The sequence below is a fragment of the Vipera berus genome (genome assembly GCF_964194415.1).
Source record: "Vipera berus genome assembly, chromosome: 2".
NCBI lineage: Eukaryota > Metazoa > Chordata > Lepidosauria > Squamata > Viperidae > Vipera > Vipera berus.
Window position 1 is genome coordinate 60,250,372 of NC_138203.1, and position 21,009 is coordinate 60,271,380.

Consider the following 21,009-nt stretch of genomic DNA (forward strand, 5'->3'; position numbering starts at 1 on the left):
ATGCAATGCTGTACAGTTATAGGGAAATTGCTACCTTAATTTACATACATAGTTTCAGATTCAGAACTCAATATTATAATGGAAATAGAAATGTTCTATATCTCACCTAAAAGGGACGAGGTGGCTCAGTGGGTTAGGACGCTGAGCTTGTCGATCAGAAGGTCGGCGGTTTGGTGGGTCGAATCCCAAGTGCCGCGTAACAGAGTGAGCGCCTGTTACTCGTCCCAGCTTCTGCCAACCTAGCAGTTCGAAAGCACGTAAAAATGCAATAGAAAAATAGGGACCACTACGGTGGGAAGGTAACAGCATTCCGTGCGCCTTTGGTGTCTAGTCATGCCGGCCACATGACGACGGAGATGTCCTTGGACAAGCGCTGGCTCTTCGGCTTTGAAACGGAGTTGAGCACCGGCCCCTAGAGTCGGAAACGACTAGCACACATGTGCAGGGGAACCTTTACCTATATCTCACCTTGGGGTAGAACAACTATAGCCAGTGGAAATTAGTGTTATTGTAAGACAACTTGAAGTTTTTCCATTTTCCATTTTTGTCATTGTTTATCTCTAAACCAAAAGCAGAGACATCACCCTGTCAACAAAAGTGCGTATAGTCAAGGCTATGGTCTTCCCAGTTGCAATGTATGGCAGTGAAAGTTGGACCATAAAAAAAGCTGAGCGCCAAAGAATTGAGGCTTTTGAACTATGGTGCTGGAGAAGACTCCTGCGAGTCCCTTGGACTGCAAGGCGATCAAACTGGTCAGTCCTAGAGGAGATCAAACCTGACTGCTCTTTAGAAGGCCAGATCCTGAAGCTAAAACTCAAATACTTTGGCCACCTAATGAGAAGGAAGGACTCACTGGAGAAGAGCCTAATGCTGGGAAAGATTGAGGGCAAAAGAAGAATGGGATGACAGAGAATGAGGTGGCTGGATGGAGTCACTGAAGCAGTAGGCGTGAGCTTAAATGGACTCCAGCAGATGGTAGAGGGCAGGAAAGTCTGGAGGAACGTTGTCCATAGGGTCGCGATGGGTTGGACACGACTTCGCAGCTAACAACAACATCTCTAAACCAGGTTGAATTAAACAGTTCTTCCAATAAAGGACATCCTCAAAGGAAGAAGTAGAATGTGTAAATAAGAGAACAACCTATCAAGAAAGAGAACACTTTTATTTTACTTCCTGAGAGTCTCCTAAGGAGTACAGCTTATTTTTCTCTAGATGTGCAAATGTATTCTACAGGAATGTTTAGATGCAATTCTCACTGCATCTAAGCAAACTGCCTCTGGGAAAAAAAATGCAACTCATCCTTTTAATCCGCCTGTTTGTGATGTGGCAGCTGACAAACATCAGGAAAAATCATTTTTCACATAGTAAAACATAACATGCTCCCAAGGCCTTACTCAGGGAATCTTTAAAGTCTACATAGCAATGCAAACAAAGTCAATTTCTTTCATGAATGTGGAACTGAACTTTTGAACTTGCCAAATCAGTTAGGATCTACAATGTCAGTGCAATACTTGTTTGGTGTGTCTTAAAATAGGTCTGTTTAAACCAAATTCTTCACAACAGTCAAGTAGAAATTGATGAGCAGGGAAAGAGATTTGTTAATTCTGAACACAATGAAATCATGCTGTATCCTAAGCCAGTTTGGTTTAGCAATTAAGATGCTGGCCTAAAAACTAGGAAACTGTGAGTTCTAGTCTCACCTTAGACATGTAAGCCAGCTGGGTGACCTTAGGCCAGGGGTCTTCAAACTTGGCCCTTTTAAGACTTGTGGACTACAACTCCCAGAATTCCCCAGCCAGGCTGGCTGAGGAATTCTGGGAGTTGAAGTCCACAAGTCATAAAATGGCCAAGTTTGAAGACCCCTGCCTTAGGCCATTCACTTTTTCTCTCTTAGCCCAACTCACCTCACAGGGTTGTTGCTATGGAGAAAATAGGAGGAGGAAAGAATATTAGGTATGTTTCCCACTTTGAATTACTTGTAAAGTAATAAATGTGGAATAAAAATATAATGCATAAGTGAATCAGCTATTTAATGTGTTAGCCTTCAAGATATACTCAGCTGTTCTGAGATGAAATAATGTTGGACTATAGGCGTTCATTCAATCATTGTATATTTCCATGGGAGGAAATGGCATGAAAGCCAGTTGGATGATGTTGGCCAGGCGCTCTCTCTCTCTCTCTCTCTCTCTCTCTCTCCATGATGTCAGACTTGGGTGAAAAGCAGGTCATAAAACTCCCATTACAAACACTGAGTCAGCACTTGATTGATCCTGCATTTTCTGGAAAATGCTAGGAAGAAAAAAAAATGTGGAGAAACAAGTAAGCAAAATGTGCTTTACCCAATCAATACCATGGGTCTAGAGCAGGGGTAGGCAACCTCGGCTCTTTTATGACTCGTGGACTTCAACTCCCAGAATTCCTGAGTCAGCTGACTCAGGAATTCTGGGAGTTGAAGTCCTCAAGTCATAAAAGAGCCGAGGTTGCCTACCCCTGCTCTAGAGGCTTTAGTTTAGTATATTTTTAATGGGAGCTTTTTTTTACCATACAGTTTTCTAACACAAAGAGGATATAAGTAAAATTTGTTTGCCCAGGTTTTTTTATGCCTCTTCTCTCCTGCTCCGTTCTCTTCCTCAGCTGGACCCAGATAGTAATGACTTTTGGTGGGTTCAAGTGGAGTTTCAACCTCTGGATTACTGCAAAAGGCAGATACAACTATTAGAAAGCATAATGTTGAAACTAGGGATTCAGGAAGTGCCAGCAAACTGTCAAAACTCTTGAAAAATAAATGCAATCTTTTTTTTGTCCCAACAATTTTTGTGGAAGTAACAATCTGTTGGGTGCTGAACTTCAGTTTCCCTATAATTCATCCTGTCTGACTGTAGGGCAAACTGACTGGGGCACAATGAGAGTTGCAGAGTGATGTAGCTGGATAACCTTAAATTGGAAAACGCTGTTGGAGGCCATGAGTGCTGCCTCTGCCATTCATATTTCATGTTTCCCTACATGTCATGGCTGAAAAAGTCTTTTTAAGGAAGTTTTTGTGACAGGCATTTGCCCTGAGGAAGTCATTAGAAACATGAATTTCTAATTTCCTTTTTGCATTTCCTTGCTTTTGTAATCCTAGTCTCCTTTGTAAATCAGTATTATATGTCATAGATATTTCTCATCTTTAGCTCTCTGTGACAAAAGTAAGATATAAATGAAAATAAAAAAGAAAAGAGAATCCACAGCGTGTATTTATCCTAGGCTTGGAAATTCAGGTTGTCCTGGAAATTAAGAGTTTGTTCCAAGACATCCCAGCATTGGACATACACTGGTGTGTGTGTGTGTGTCACTGATTAGATTGATTTTCACCTCAGACCAATTCGAGAACTGAACATAGAGGACATTAATCTCAGAATTCTGTTATGGTAAGATCATTCTTTGGTCATTCTTTAACCACCACCTATCTGCAAGGTGGGTGGGGAAGGAAAGGAGATGGATAAGGGCATTATTTACATGGTCTGTTCTAGATCCCTTAAGGTTAGACAGATAATTCTGTTGGGCACACACCTCCATTATGCAATAAAAAGATGACTATTGTGCTTGATGAAATTGCCCTCAAGTGGCTTCTTTTGCTGCACCAATTTTATGGTACCCCTTAGTTCACAAAGAATGAGATAAAGTAACTATGGAACGTCTAGAGCAAAGATGACCTGATAGGGGTACAAGATCAGGTTAGCATCTACATGATGGCAGTGAGGGAGGACTAGATTAAATAGTTCTCTACAGTTAGTACATTAGCATAATGTTATCAGGAGACCTTATTTAACAGAATTCCTTCCCTTTGGACTGATATATCATCCTATAGGTGACTATGACTGGTTTGTTAGACATTTTTACATATCCACTTAAAGAGGGTTAGGTAGAAGGAGATAGGGCGGCAAGTATAAAAGGCGCTGGATGAAGGGGATTATTTATCTTACAATTAGAATTCGGCTATAGGATGAAGCCACATTGGTGATTTTTGTGGAAGACCTACAGTAGGACTTGAATGAAGGTGACGCATCCCTTTTGGCCCTGTTAGTTATCTCAGCAGCATTTGATCCTATTGAACATAGTATCCTTTTGAACTGCTGCAAGATTTGGGGACTGGAGGCACTGCAGTGATTCTGCTGTAGTCATGAGAGAGGAGACGTGAAGTCCTTTTTGCAATGTGAGGTGCCCCTGGGCTAGGTCCTCCTCCCTGTTATCTTTAACATCTACATGGAACTGCTGGAAGAGATCATAGTTTCATCTTTCTTTCATCTCTTGGGTCAACTACCACCTCTCCATGGGGGCTGCCTTTTAAAATACCTGGAAACTATACAGTAGTTGGTGCAAAAAGGAACTGCCTACCTGAGTCCAGTACTTCCATGCCTCTGTACTATGGAAGTTACACAGGTTTCTGCAATTCTTCCTGATCCAATTCAAGGTTGTCACTTGAAATATCCTTTATGATTTGAGTCTTTTGGGAAATACATGCCCCTGGGAAGCGGCTAGAGCCTTGTAGGATGGCCTTTTTGGAAGGAGCCCTCTTACTTTAGTACAGCTTGTTCTGTAAGTTCAGGATGTGCCTGGCACCCTTGCTTAACATTTAGGAAATTTGAAAAAAAAACCTATAGTGCTCATCCACAAGGCCTTTTGTGTGAAGAACCCCAGGTTAGGCAGTCTGTAGTAGGATTTTTATTGTGGTTTTGATTTACTATGGGTTTTAAACATTGTAAGAAACATTGAGTAGGCAATGACGATATAAAAATATAAATAGCCATCTGAAGGAAGTAGGAAAATGGCTGTGTAATGTCCATGTGCAATCTATAAGATCTCTAATGGTTAAAGAAGATGTGACTGGATCTCAAATCAAAACATTCAATATAATTCTCTTGCTTTTTCCAAATTTCTCAATAAAGCAAACAAGGGATACTTTGCAAAAATGCTGTAACTCAAAGGAACATCTTGCAAAATATTTATGCACATTATATTAAAAATTAATTAACACATGCAATCAAAGAAATCAGATTTGGTCTTTTTACAGTCAAGTTTTCATTTTTTTACTGCTTGTTTCTGCAGCTCCCTATGTCATCTCTGTGCATCAAACAAGGTACCTGTTTGAAATAGAGGCTTTAAGAGCTGGGTGGGGGGCAAAGCTGTAACTGTTGCACAGGAAATGCTTCTTTCTGAAACAGAACTCTGGAGTGTTGGGTTAACCAATGTAAAGATCAGAGATTATTCGCTGTAATTGTTTTTCCCAAAAAGTAACTTGATCCCAATTGTGTTCTAAGATCCCAATTGTGTTCATATGCCTGGCATTTCTATTTAAAGTGTAGCTGAAACTATATACTAACAATACTTATTTATAGCATGCTTGAAATCATTATTTTCATTAGGTTGCAAGAAATGGGTAATATTGAAAAGGAAATGAATGAGGATAAGAGAGTTGGTAGTTTTTGGATGCCACAATACAAAGAGGTTGAGGATCCTGAAGGAAGGTAGAAAAGGTCCATGAAGATGTTAAATGGCTCAGAGTTAGATCCTATGAAAAACAGTGAACTGAACCAAGGATGTTTAGGCTATGGGAAGATATGATGGCAATATTTAAATACTTCAAATACTGTTATAGTAAAAAGCGTGGATTTATCCACTAGAGCTTTCAAGGGTAGGAGGAGAAGTAAGTGAAAGCTTTACAAAGGAAGATCCAAATTCTGAGTAAGAAGAAATTTCCTGACCATGAGAAATATTAAGCAGTGGGGCTGCCTGTCTTCTGAAGCTGTGAGTATCTGGAAGTTTTCAAGCAAAGGTTGGATAGCTATTTGTCTGGAATGGGAACTCTTCCTCTGGGCACAGTGTTCACAAAAACATATGCCTTTCAAACACATTTGTTAGTCTGGAAAGATGCTACCAGGCTCCTTCTGTCAGGTAGCAGCAAAAAGTTATCACACTGAGGTTTTTCTAGGGAAGCTCACAGTGCATTTCTCACTGGTAGAGGCTATGGTTTCCTGTCTAGACTAATCATAAAGCCACCAATTAGTTTTCCATTTGACTCTATGTAGCTTTTGTGCTCTATGTAGCTTTTATCCCATTGGTTTCCTTGACATTTACAAAAACATGACTGCATGCGCACATGGAAATATTGCAGTAACCTAGAACTCTTTTGTATAGTATATTGAACCGGTAAGAGCATATGCCTAAAGGTAAAGGGTACCCACTTCCCATTTATCTTGAAATGTACCCTTACAAGAGGAGAAATCTTCAACCTCAAAACCATTGCTTAGTTCTTTAGTCCTGCCATCAATACATCTCCTTAATCTGTTGCATTTATTTAATTATTTAAAAGATTTATATAAATGCCAAGCTTTTTGCACACAATCCCCAGTGGCTAGCAACAGTGCTAAGATCACATACAATGTAAAAAAAATCAAGAAAAAACTAGGTAATCTAACACATCGTAGACATTCCTCCACCTATGTGATCTCCAGACTCCAACCTTATTAACCCAATGCCTGGGGGAACCTCCTCCCTGAACTTTACAGCTTTCTGCAGGGTTCAAAAGCTGTATGTTTGCCAGATCTCAAGGGGAAGGTGTTCCAAAAGGGCAGGGGTTCCTGCGGAAAGGCATGCTTTTTTGGTCCTGCTAGCTGGCTATATTTAAGGGAAGAGACCAGGAGTATGCCCACTCTATGTAATGTGGTGAAACAGGCAGATACCCCAGGGAAAAATGGTCTCACAAATAATCTGATTCTGTGCCATATAGGATTTTAAAGTTTAAAGCACCCAGAAAGAAACTGGGAGCCAGTGTGTAGCTCATGTAGCAATGGTGCAACATGGACAAATGATGGACTCAAATCAAGGCCCAAAGCAACAGTATGCTACCTTCCTGGACTAGTTTATTTTTGGGGGTGGGTGGTCTTCAAGGGCAGCCCCATGTAGAATAATCCAATTGGGAAATGAATGGCCACGAGCAAGGTCTCTCTGTTCAGGAATGGGCACAATTATTGCACAAGACAATTATTGCAAAGCACTCACAGTCATAGCTGTTCCCTGCTCCCTAGTTGCAGTTGCAAATCTAGGAGAACCCCCAAATTGTACACCAGCTCTGACCCAGTATCACCTCATCAAAAACCAAAGTTACTACATCATTGGACAGCCCCAAACCCCAAACTATTCCATCATGCTAGGGTTGAGCCAGAGCTAATTCCTTCCCATCCAGACCCTTGAAACCTTCAGGCAATGGATTAGCACTGAAATGATATCACCTGCCAGGTTTTGAGTGACATGCTGATTTGTGCTATTATACATGACTTCACCCAGCAGCTTCATATAGATGTTAAAAAGGAACAGTGCGAAAGTTGAATCCTGAGACACCCCACATTTTAGGGGCCTACAACTGGACCTGTTCCCACCACCAATTACAATCAGCTGTGGAAGGAGGATAATCCTCCAAGACACTCTCATTCTCAATCCACACAGCATATCCAGAAGGTGCTATGATTGATGGCATTGAAAGCTGCTGAAACATCCAGGAGGGCTAGGAGAAAAGTGTTGGGAGACATGGGGAATTTAAAAAAATGGCCAGCCTTCAAGGTTAGAGATGGTTTGGAAGAAGTGAGAGGAATGGTGGGGAGTTGGCATAAATATCTACACCTTATCAAGTGTTACAGAGAAGGTAATATGAAGGGCAGATCATGTCAAATCCCAAACAATAATATGATCTGCTACCGTGTACTCCACTATAGCTCATAGGAGGGATCAAGCAGCTGTCACTGTTTTATGTTTTGTGCTTTGGTAGATCTAAAGGTAAAGAATATGTAATCTCTCTAGGTTTGGATCTAGCAATTCAAAGAGTAAGAGGGAGGCTGCAACTGTAGTGTGCTGGTATGGAACTGAGCTGCGTGAGATGCTGAAAATAACTTCTCTATCTAGAGCACTATACAGTTCTCCAAAGGAGGGCAGGCCTCTGTGAGAAGGTGTAAATGCTTACAAGAGGATGCATGAGATTGTCCTTGACTCCTTGCAACACAATCTCCCTTGAGATGGGTTTGCTCTGAACAGAAAGGAAGTATGGCAGTCCCTACTGCCCACACATGAGATTCCGGCTATTTCCTGTCTGAGACAGTAGACCACAATTCAGTCCATAGCTCCAGGCACATGGAAGCACCATTATAATGAAGGAGGCTTCAGTAATTTTTTCCCCCTGGGTGATTTAGCATGAGAAATAACCCCTATTCTAGAATAAACCTAGTGCTAAATCTTGAAAATTTTAATGCTTGAGATAAAATTGTAATATCGCAGTAACAGCATTAACTATTTAGCAGCATCCAGAGACCAGCACTCAAAGATTCAATGTTGTAATGCATTATGTCTCTCCTAAAATTAAATTGTGTCTGCTTCTGACTCATTTTAACCTGAAAGCACACAATCAAAGATGTAAGATTTTTGGGAATTGAAGATGACCTTGACTTTTAAGGACTGTCTAGCAAGATGGGAAGATAACTTGTTCATTGCAAGATGTAACGTGAAACTTATCCTGTGGCAGCAAATGCCACTGGTTGCACTCACACCTGATCCTTAGAATGGCCTTGCTCTAGATTTCTTGCTTTACAACTTAAGCTGATTTTGCCAGGGTGAAATCCCACATCATCTATCTAGGAAATGTATCTTTAAGTCTTTTAAGGCTCTGTACAAAAGGGGAAGACAAACATCAGTTGGCAAAATTACCAAAACTGCAGATTACTAATGAACAGGGAAGGGGAAATGTTAGCTGTGATCTCATAAATAATTTCATTGTTTAGACATTACTGAGCCCATATAGGAACAACTGGCTTTTAAGGTAAATGAACATCAATTCAAACTTATTCATTCTGATTACACAGGATTGAATGGGAATGAGCTTCTGAATTCTATTCTGTCATGACATGTCTATTCATGATGGTTAAGAAAAACATCTCAGAACAAAATGGTGTTTCTACTATATATTTTTTCAGCTGTTTGTAAAACAAAAAAAATTCAAAAGTTATCTTTTTCTGTTCCGATAGTATAGACATTTTTGTTTTGGTAATGAAAAAAACCTGCTTAGCCCAAAATCTTATTGTTGGTCTTTCTAACTTAAAATTGTCTACCTAATTGGTTTTGAGTTGAAGATATTACTTGGTCTTTGAATAACCCACTTGGGGCCATAGTCTAGATCTTTCTCCCCCCTCCCTCTCTCTCTCAAATTTATTGATCCCAAAGTGGAATTTAGTACAGGAATAAAGGTATTAATGAGGGGTTACATGCTTCTATCAACCCCATTATGTGTTTCCAATACTCCAGGTGGTTAATATTCTCATTTTTTAAAATTCCAAAAAGAGGTTGCGTAACTATCTCTTTTGCTGCTCAGATAAAATAATGACATTGCCCAGAGTCAAATGCTTTCAGACTTAGGTGGCCAATAGAAGCTGGACAGATCATTATCCCATGATTGCATCATTGCCAGAGTTATTCCTGATGTGCCTTTAATTGCTCTTTTTGCAGGTATTGTGTCAGAAGAATTTCAAAAATATAATTCCTCCATCACAGCATCTATATACTGTATATGACTCTAGGTAGTTTCTGTAATGGTCTGGAGAAGAGACAGAGGCAACCACATTTGGACCACATAGTTACTAAGAGATTAGAGCTATGCTAAGTATGATGGGACTGTCAGGTTTGTCCCACCATCAAACATAAGTCTATGAATGGACTGTGGAAAACAAGATCTAATCAAAGTGACATGTTTTGTTAATCAGTTTCTCAGAAAAGAGACATCAGATTGGTATTATTATTATTATTTTGCATTTATGTAATGGACAGGAACTTCCACGCTTGTAGGTTTTAATTCTAGAAAAATACACAAGTCTGAATAAGGAACACTAGGTGATGATTTCAAAGAATTATATAGAAAAGTCTTGATTCTGTTACACAGAAACTTCCACATTCAGTATACAGAATTTCCAGTTAAAAGAACTTTGGAGAACTAGGAAGGTCTTTGCTAGAGATCTCTTTATTATGAAATTCCTAAGGCTTTTATTATGAAAGCACTTAACATTGGATCTGGACTATTCTGAAAATCTGGGAGCCCATTATTTCCATTAGTAACACTTGTATATTTTCCCCTTTTTATCTTGACTGTGTTTTTTCTTTACCAAAAATCTATTAAGGAAGATAGAATGCCTTATCACTTTGAAACCTTGCATCTAGGAGAACCCATTATATTATAACACAAACATATTCAAAATTTCCATCTTTAGAAAAACCTTCTCACATCAATTCATGTAAGAATAACTATTGAGGTCTGCCACAGAAGTCCAAGGTCAATAGTTATGGTGGCTTTAGATGAGCATCTGGATGAGATCACCATTCAATTTAGAACAGGCAATACCAGCTCATATCATATCTCAGGGTGGTGTTATTTTATTCTTAAAGTTTAAAAATGGGCAACAAAATAAACAATATCTCAGTGAGAAAATATTCTAAGCAAAGTTGTTTGGAGAAAATGTGAATAAGGAAAAACACTGAAAGAGATTCAGAAGGTTGTGCTGGATCAGTGTTTCACAACCCTGTCAACTTTAAGACACGGGACTTTAATTCCTAGAATTCCCCAGCCAACTGGGAAATTCTGGGAGTTGAAGTCCATATTTCTTAAAAGTGAATAGGGTTGAGAAATACTGTGCTAGGTACAGAAAAAAGTGGATAGAGAAAAGTTGTTTCTCCTTTCTCATAATAGTAGTAGTTGAAGGCATTCAGTGAGGCTCTATGGTTCCTATATACAACGGGAATCTGCTACACAAGCTATAATCATGACCTCCAAAGTAGATACCATTAAAGGGACTGGGGACAAATTCGTGGAACTGAATCTGCTCTATGCTTACTAATCATAATGATGATGTACTACTTCCATAAACAGTGCCAGTGTGGTTCTGAAGAAGAACAGCAGGAAAGGACAATTGCCTTATGGTTTTTCCATAGGCAGTTTGTTAGCTGCTATGGAGGAGAGGATGCAGAATTAAATATATGCTTCTGGTTTTCTATTTTAATGGTAGGTTTGTATTCCATGATTACAAACATTTAGGGAAAACAGTACAGTATAGATAAGCAATGTTGCAGGAAAATCAGTGTACCTTTATTCCTTTCCATTCTGAGAAAGGCCTGAGAGACATCTTGAGAACTCATTGTTTTATTTGTTCCAGAATCTTCACATATATTGTTTCAGCACTGTTTAAGGTGGTAAGATTAATAGGATTAAATGTTTAACTGAAATAATAAAAACAATTTTCTCATAAGATGTTTCCTGTGTCCACTGGAATGAGAATTTGGCTTTTTCTAAATGAGATTATTTCACATATAGATTTTTCTACACCTAACCTAAGGCAGGGTATACTTTTAATACCCACAAATTATGCAATAAAATAAAACCAAACATACATCAAAACAATCCATGTATTAAACCTTTAACTGTCATTGGCCAGCATAAATAAATATAAACATCATAGTCATTGACATATATATGCTATATAGGCCAATGCAATTGAGAGGTGGTTTCATATTTGCAGTTGGGTTGCCAATGAAGGACACTTTACTATTCAACCTTTTAATCTGAATCTCATACACAACACACTATGTAGATCAAGACATTCTGATTAGCTGAAATAAGATGTTGCTGTGATATAGAGGAAAATTTTAAGATACAGTATGCAGGCCTAGGATTGTACTTAATATTTGTAATGGGGAAAGCTCTTCTGGAAGATAATTCAGCCAGTATTCAAGAAAATTAAACCCCAACCCTTTATCTTGGAGGGAGCGGGGGAGAAAATCAGATGAGTACAATTCATGGAATAGTGAATACGCTTGTATATCTCAAAGATCAATTCTCAGTTCATGAATATTTTATAGACCACTAAGTGGGGTTCTATTAAGAAATTAATGCAACCTTTTAACTCTTCCCTTCCATATCCAAACAACTGGGTGACACACAGAAGAATTACAAAGCACCAGAGATTGCAAGCAGTGGAAATAACAGAAGCCTATTGAAATGTTAATTTTTATCATCTGTAAATTGGTAATTGTTCTTTTACGGGAAAACTAGTATTAAAAGAAGTTCTTGAGAGTGGTCCCGTAAGCTTAGTAATAGTGAATATGATATTAAGAAAGTAGCTGTGTTGCAATTTAGAAGGGAGGAAACTGACAAACCACCTCCCTTATCATGACCAGTCACTAAAAGAAGCATGTTCAATCATCTGTGGTGTATCTGGTCATATATAGACCTAATTATATGCTCCAAACTGGTTAACCCAATTTATAGATATATAGCAATTATGACTTGGAAAGAACAAATCTAGAGGAAGTAACATTTTATATGCTACCTTGAGCTGCTGGAAGAAAAGTGAAATATAAAACAAACAAGAGGAGAAAGAGAAGGAGACAGAGGAGAGAGGGACTATTTTCAAATAGGAGGGAAATGAAATTTGAAGGAAAGGCTAGGGCTAGGCAGACTGTGGGCTTTTGGGGGAGGCATTTTATTAGATAAAAGAGACCTTTTGTTACAATAGCTTTCTCCAACTTAGTTGCTCATAGATGTACTGGAACTGCAGCTTTTGGAATGTCCAGCTAGCATGATCTTTGGCACATCCAAATGCAACGGATGTGGAAGGAAATGCATTTGCAGAAGAAATTGTGCTTTAAACACTGATAAATTGGAAGCAGTATTTGCAGGAATGAAAGCAAAGGAAATGACATTTCAAAAGAAAATCAGTTGCTATACAGTAGCATGGTTTGGGGTCAGGACAGTACCGTAGGTCAGTAAGGCAAAACTCAAATGTTGACTTAGAATTTAACTAGCAGTTGTACCACATAATGGGTTTCAATCCCATTGCTCAAAAGGTTAAATATCTGAGAATTTGCAAAGAACAATAAAAGCCTATTTAAAAATAACTATTCAGAGATCTGAGGAAAAAACATAATGGCATTTTTTTTAAGCTGGAACAAGTTAAAACTTTTTGATAATGAAGAAATACAGCTGTTAAAATGAACATTCTGCCAAGGCTTAATTGCCTTTTCCAAATGATTGAAATTTTAAAAAAAGAAAATTAGGTATTAAATGAACAGGCAGAGGCAAGTAACAACTTTTATATGGCATAATAAAAAAGCAAAGATAAATATACTACTGGTTTTGAAAGAAAGTGGTTTAGTATCTCCCAAATTTGAACTATGTTATCAAGAAAACCTGGATTGCAGAATGGATACTATCACCATAGGATTAAGTTGCCTCAATTTATGGATTAGGTGTTCCAGTTTGACTGCATAAATATTTTTGGATTAATAGAAATAAACTGCACTTAAGAGAGTATGTAATAATATGCACCATATTAAAAATCTGGAATTAATACAGGAAAGGAATCCAACCAGTTTTATTATCTTCTGTCTCATTATGAAATATTTATTTTCATAAAAAGGAAAGCACAAAAATTCTATCAGTTGACAGAGAACAAATATTCAGTCAGTTGAGAGACTTTAAATATTTGATTATTAATAAAACAAAGATAAAATCTTATGAGACTCTAACTAGTTTTAGTATCTTCAAATGAGCATAGTAGCTTTATAGGAACTGTAAGAACAAGATGGAAACAAAATCTGAAAACCTTCTAACACAAAACGTTGAGCTTTGGGCGGGTCTTGTTTATAAATTGCTGGTGGAAATGATTCCAAATTCAAACCAGTGAAATGGAGGCAGAATTTAGATTACAGATTACAACAGGAGAAAAATATTTCATTTACATTCAATGAGATATGGAGAGAAAACTGGTTCTGTTTTACCATTGGAATATTATTTCGATATCGATTGCTAGAATGGATTGTTCCTTTTCTAAAAATGACAGGAAATACAATGATCAGGATTTGGCAGCAATGTTGTAAAGTTCAATAATTTCAGAAAATTGTTTAAAATAGGATGAGCCAAATTTAAAAAGTGCATTTTCTTTTCAACCTACTATTTTTTAAATTAAAGATAATTAAACCTTACCATCCCATAAGGATACCACATTAGCTCTGTATATAGTAGCTGCTGCAAGGATACTCAATGGTTCTTTTGGAAAAATACCCCCAGTTGTTTCTGTAGAACAAAGGTTAATTAATCTCTGGCACTACACCTCAATGTCTAAAATAATTTCCTAAACCTGACACCAAATTCAATTTGAAAACCATTTTTGGATCCAAACTGTATATACAGCTTTGTACAGCTTTATACAGCTCAGATAGAAATTACTTTAGTTCTGAATCTTATTATATGATTTATTTACATTTTATGATTTATTTTATGACTATTGCTGCTATATTTTATCTGGGCTTTACTTTTTCTTGGGATTAGCAGTTTTTAAAATGATACAATATATTCATCTTTTGCCAAAATGCTAAAAATATTAAGCTATTTTTATGATGTTTATAAATTCCCTGCTTATCTGTTTTGCTTTATTTTTCCATATTTTCACTTTTGTTTCTTCTTTGTGTGCCCTTTATTCTTTTCTTTTTTCCTAAATGTTTATTATAAATATACAATGAAAAAATACAAGACGTTTCTTTTTCTTTGCCAAGGGAAGAGTTTTGTCTCCAAAGAAGAATACTTAAGAACAAAAGTAGTAACTGTTCAGATTTTATAGCCCATGTATTTCCTCTTTACAGCTTTACTTTTTAGTTCAGGTTCTTCATCACTTTAACATCTGCTGACTCCATGTTAATATCAGTCCAGCATGTGAATTTCCTGGGCTTGCATAGCTCCCCAAATCCCCTGCATTGGCTACGATTGCACTGTTCCTCATCACGAGCAAAGTTTTCACCTTATTTCACATAGAATTGCAGTTCATGTGAGAATGCTACAAAGGAAGAAACCACATCACTCAGCTGTTCTACGAGATTTTTTTTTACGAATGTGCTGTTCCAAAGCAGAATATGTTTTAGAGCAGGGGTCTTCAAACCTGCCCCTTTTATGACTTGTGGACTTCAACTTCCAGAATTCCTTAGCCAGCATGCCTGTTGTGATTCCGTGACAGCCTGTGATCCTGGCAGCTGAGTCCGGGGAATCAGAGGAGGAGGAGGGGCCTGGGGAGCCATCAGAGTCAAAGGAAGGCTCTGATGAGCCCCCGGACTTGAAATCTGATGAAGAACCTGGTCCCTCCACTTGTGCTCAGGATGAGACTCAGATGTGCTGGGAACACATCTGAGGGCACACAGCTGAAAGACATTATAGAAGCTCGCAAATGCCGACAGGTTACAAGAGCTGAGGGAGGACAGAGGGAGGCAATGGAGTGGCTCCAGGGGAGGAGGAGAAAGCATTGAGAAGCCACGCCTTGGGGCTTCATAATAAAAAGGGAAGGTGTGGGTGGTGCTGGTTGCTGAAGGCAACCATTTGCAAAGGATTCCAGTTTCAAGGGCTCATGTTTTGTTTGCTTTGCCTGTGAACTATTTCCTGTTTGACTCGTGCTCTGTTTTGCTTTTGGGACAATTATCAGGTCTGTAACTCAAATAAAAGGGGTTGGTTTTCCAGCCTACTTGTTAAAAGAGGAGTTTGTCTTTGTGAAGTAACAAATACGTACGTAGGCTGGGACAGAACAGTGCCTGGCTGAGGAATTCTGGGAGTTGAAGTTCACAAGTCCTAAAAGGGCCAACTTTGAAGACCCCAGTTTTAGAGCTGATAGCACCATCTAGTTCAGAAATACATTATTATGATTTACATCATAAGACCAATTTTTTTAAAAAAGGAAAAAAGTTAAAGAGATGGGAAGCAATGTCGGAGACCTCTTCACCTCTTTCATTCCTTTTTTTTTAAAAGGTTCTTCCCACGATGGGCAGAGGGGAATTTCAGACGGGTTCTAGAACCTGGACATTCCTTTTCCACTGTTGCTTTAGGAAACACTTTTTCCTCTCTCTCTGCAGTATATATGAAATGAGCAGTACTGGTAGTTTTCCACCTACAACAGTTCATTTAGTGATCGTTCAAAGTTCAAAAGGGGCTTATGACCGTTTTTCACACTTATGCCCGCTGCAGTATCCCCACGGTCATGGGATCAAATTCAGAAACTTGGCAACTGAATCAGATTTGTGATGGTTGCAAAGCCCCGGGGTCATGTGATCACTTCTGGTGACCTTCTGACAAGCAAAGTGAATGGGACAGCCCCATTCACTTAACAACCATATTGCTAACTTAACAACTGCAGTGATTCACTTAACAATTCTGGCAAGAAAGGTCGTAAAATGGGACAAATTCACTTAACAACTGTCTTGTTTAGCAACAAATTTTGGGCTCAGTTGTGGTCATAAGCTGAGGACGAGCTGTAATCAGGAAAGAAAGATACAGCTGTTTGAATCTTTGGATGCCACTGAGAGGAAGCCAAAACTGCAATTTCTGAAGCTGAGTAAGTTCAGCTGAAATAGACAGAACTCAGAAAGATATGCATTAAAACAACTACAACTCTGGAAATATGGACTTTTTAAAAAGTAAACATCTATATTGGTCTGTCTATATAAACAAGATCTATTTTTAGACCAGACAAGAGAATATGGATGAGTGGAGTGGACCACAGATGTGTTGAAATTCAGAGAAATAATGGTCGTGTCTTCACCAAGACTTTATGAATTGCCAAAGTGAAGCACCCCAGCAGAAATAATTGTAAACTACTGCTCCATCTCTCATTCCTTCCATTTGTTGGGCCTCTTGAGTTTTAGTGGGGATGGGGTTGTTTTGATTTTGTTTACATTATGAACTTTGAACGTACTCTGCTCGGTGAATAAATTTCCCTCAGTCGTATCGCCTCTGCAGACTTAAGCCTTCAGAACTAAACAGAGAGTATTTTTAAGTGTTCAAATAAAGGCCATTCCATAGGACATTTTTCAAAGTTAAATACCTGTTTTTAGAGCAACTTTGCTCTTTGAATAAATCCTTCATGTAAGTTCGGTGCTCCAACATTTCTTCTTGTTTAATAAGTTAAGCTGGAAAAAAGTTTGATAGATGCACACTTGCCTGTCAGTTCTGTAGTGAGGCATTCATGTGAGAGTGATTTTATTTATTAAATTGGCAGGTGTGACAGGGTGATTCTAATCCTCTGTTGATGCAGCCTAGAACTGTGTTGGCTTTTGTTGCAGTTGCAGCACATTGCTGGCTCATTTTTAAGTGATTGTCCACTAGGACTCCAAGATCCCTCTTACAGTTACTACTATTGAGCTAGTTTCATCCTGAGGCCAATATATGTATATATAAAACCAAGCATAGTCCACCTTCTGATGAGATGTACTTCTAGCTTGCCCTAACACTGTTCTTGGTGTTATAGGAACTAAGTCAACACTTCCAAGAAAACCCTGCACAATCATCTATGAATATATCTTCATCTCTACTGCAATTTGAAATGACTCCTTATTGCAAAAGAGGGTTGCTATGTGGTGAGAACTGCTCTTTGTAAAAAGAGTATTAATAACATTCTGGGGCATAATAGCCTTCTCAACCTGGTACCTTCCAAGTGTATTAAAGTTCAGCACCCATAATCTTCAGCTGTGATGGTTGAATTGAGGAGTTGAATTGCAATAGAGTTGAAGTATAAAAAGTTAAGGATGACTGATATTTAGTTTTTTTTTGAAGTGATTCATTGGACTACTGTTAAAATTCCAAATAAGGTAATATTTTAATTCAAAGACAGAATTAAATTTAAAATATATCCTGATAGGGTAATTTATAATCTGATATTTTCTATAGGTGTGCAGAAATATTTATATTAAAAGGGCTGTGAAGCTACTGATCTGAAGTAGGGTACAGTAATCATATACAGAGTGTATAAAAGGTCAGGCCCCTTGCTCTAAATGTTTGACTTGGGTTCTATTTACTTCTAAATATGTCTTTATTCATTTGTCATATGACCTTTGAGCATTCCTAAGTAAAAAACTTTACTAAACAAAACATATGGTGATTGGTCTATGGGGTTGACACTCTCTCTCTCTCTCTCTCTCTCTCTCTCTCTCTCTCTCTCTCTCTCTCTCTCTCTCTCTCTCTCCTCTCTCTCTCTCTCTCTCTCTCTCTCACACACACACACACACACCTATATTAATGGTGCTAAAATTCTACAATTTCTATATTTTGTGTTGCTTTACAAATTATTCTACCAGATTTTATAGATAGGTCCATTCCAATCTGCACGAGAGAGGGAAAAGTGATAATTATTTGAAAGGTAATATAAACAATAATGGATAAAATTTTCCCAATTCCCTGAAGATAGATCCCCATTAGCATTCAAGGCAGATTATTAAAGGGAATGAAAACACAGTGATGTATCCGAGGTGATCTTCTAACTACTTGCTACTGTGAACTTGGCAAACAACAGCAGATGCAATCACTAATTACTGTTAATTGCTGATCTCTAGACCATGCAAAAGCTTTTGTTTACAAGTTTGAAATTATCTAAATTCACAGAACTTACAGGGCTTTGTTTATGAACCCTTCACCTTCAGAAACTTCTTTAAAACAAATATTTAATTAATATGGAAAATGACTATAACTGTTCAAGCTAACTTTCGGTTACTTATCTATAACTTTAAAAAAATTAAGCAAAGAAATCAGACAAAATATATCTGATCAGAAGAGTAACTGCCCAAATCAAGCTTCAAGAGCCATTAGTTTTATCTGGGATAGACACTTTATATTTGTAAACTTGTTAAGGGAGATGTATTAGGGTAGTAGTTTACAGTTCAATCTTCTGTATATTTACTTAGAAGAAAGGCTTGCTTTTGTCAGTAAGGTTTGCTTTCAAGTAACCTTAGAAAAATTTGCTAACTTGCTTATTTACTTAAGCTTATTAACCAAAGGGCCATAAACACATGTTAAAGCAGGAAACGAAATATTAAAGATACAAAAAAACAAGGTTGGGCTTATTATTTTAAAATGTATAATTTTGTAACTTTTGAAAAAAATATTAAACATGTATTGTCAAGCTTTGTCTAAAGGTTAATTGGCAGGATCTTACTTTCTTAAAATCACTCATTCACATAAATATGGTTTCTTTAGAATGCTGGAATTTAGTGAGGAAATCAGATATAACTCCCTCAATTTTTAAATTTCTTATATCAGCACTGTTTACCATTAGATCTTGTTTTATTTGGAACACAATAACCTCAACCTTCTCTTCTCTGAGATCTCCCTTTCAATGGAAGAAATCACTGAGGTTTGTAAGAAATACCTTTGAATTATTTTTTCTGAAAATTTAATGCCTTTGAGTGGCCATCAAATATAGGAATTTGTTTTGTTGACCAAACTCAACACAAAAATCCATCCCTGAGTACCCAACTTTCCACAGTTTAATTACTAAAAAAGGTATTGTTGCTATGAAATAAATGTTTAACAATCCTTTTATGCTAATTTACTTTAAAATAGAGATCTATCAATAGATCCTTCCTCATCCATATTCTCACCCATCAGTTGTTGAAGCATTGCAAATTGTTATGTCTAGAAGATCACCTAATCACAGAAATTCAGGGTATTGTCTAACTTCCAAGGTTTTTCTATCTGTATATTTGACTTAAAGGTTAGCTCAAACTCATTACTTCTGAGAAACAGCAAAAGCACAGCACAACAAAAGAATTTGGTTGTTTTAAGATCAGCATCCATATATCTCCCCCAAAATCAAATATCAGATGTATATTTGAAAATAAAACATGTTTCTAAATTGGTGAACAGCTGGTGTGCATTTAATATAATGCTATAGGAATATTGCCCTTCTCTGTATATCTTACCAAGTGATTTAAAGTCTCTTGTTACTATACTCGTATATTAAACAGTACAAATATTTTTAAAAATATAAATTTGAAATAGATCTTTTCCCCTGTTCATTTTTTCTAGTAAAAAAAAAGAATGAATTTGTCCAAGGTCTTTCAAGATTAAATTATTTTCTTCTGGGAATTAGATAAAAATGTTCTGAAGGCATAAAATTGTACCATTAATAGACCATCTATTATGACAAATTATTTCATGTACAACCTCTGTCTTCTGACATAGTATGATTTACAGCTTCAAGATGAACAATGAATCTTGTTGACTTGTGTATATGTCCTCTTCGTTTCTACTTCCTAAATTTTTCGGAATAGCAGCTCATTTATCATGTCGTGAGTGAACAGCATGTGAAAGTACAGCTACTCATATTCTTTCAAAAACAAACCAATAAAAACATCTACTGGTTTTGCTATTAATACATCCATTCCCAAACTGGAGCCTTTCAAGTTCCTTAATCTCCTGCAACCTAGCCAATAGTTGCATTGGCTTGGGGATTACAGAGGGTGAAGTCCAACTGACTTGGGGCGTTCTCCTGGTCATAGTGCACTGCATACTTTCTAAAGAATGATAGGGATATATTTTGATGATATTGGTGAGATGACAGAATTTCTGGATAAAAATAGAAGTCAGTTAACAATCAGAGCAGGAGGGATTCAAACAAAGCATATTCTCTTTGTTCCGGGGGGGGGGGCTTTATAGCTTGATGGAGCAAAGGGATTGTTTGAAGTATTGTTGAAGCAAAGCATCCCTTTGAAAGGTACACAGTCCTGATATGAATGGCAACAACATTACAATAATACAATACCCAGGATTGTATTAGCTTTTTTTGTGGAACAGCAACCCAAAAACCTAATACAATCCTGGGTTGTATAAACAGGCATAGAATCAAGATCATGTGAAGTATTAGTACCACTTTATAAAACCCTAGTAAGACCACACCTGGAATACTGCAGCCAATTTTGGTCACCATATCACAAAAAAGATGTTGAGAGTTTGGAAAAAATTCAGAGAACAGCAACTAAGATGATCAAAGGCCTGGAGACTAAAACATACAAAGGACGGCTACAGGACTTGGGTTTGGCCAGTCTAAAGAAAAGAAGAAATAGGTGAGACATGATAGCAGTGTTTCAGTATCTGGGGGGCTGCCACAAGGCAGAGGGGGCCAGGTGGATCACCAA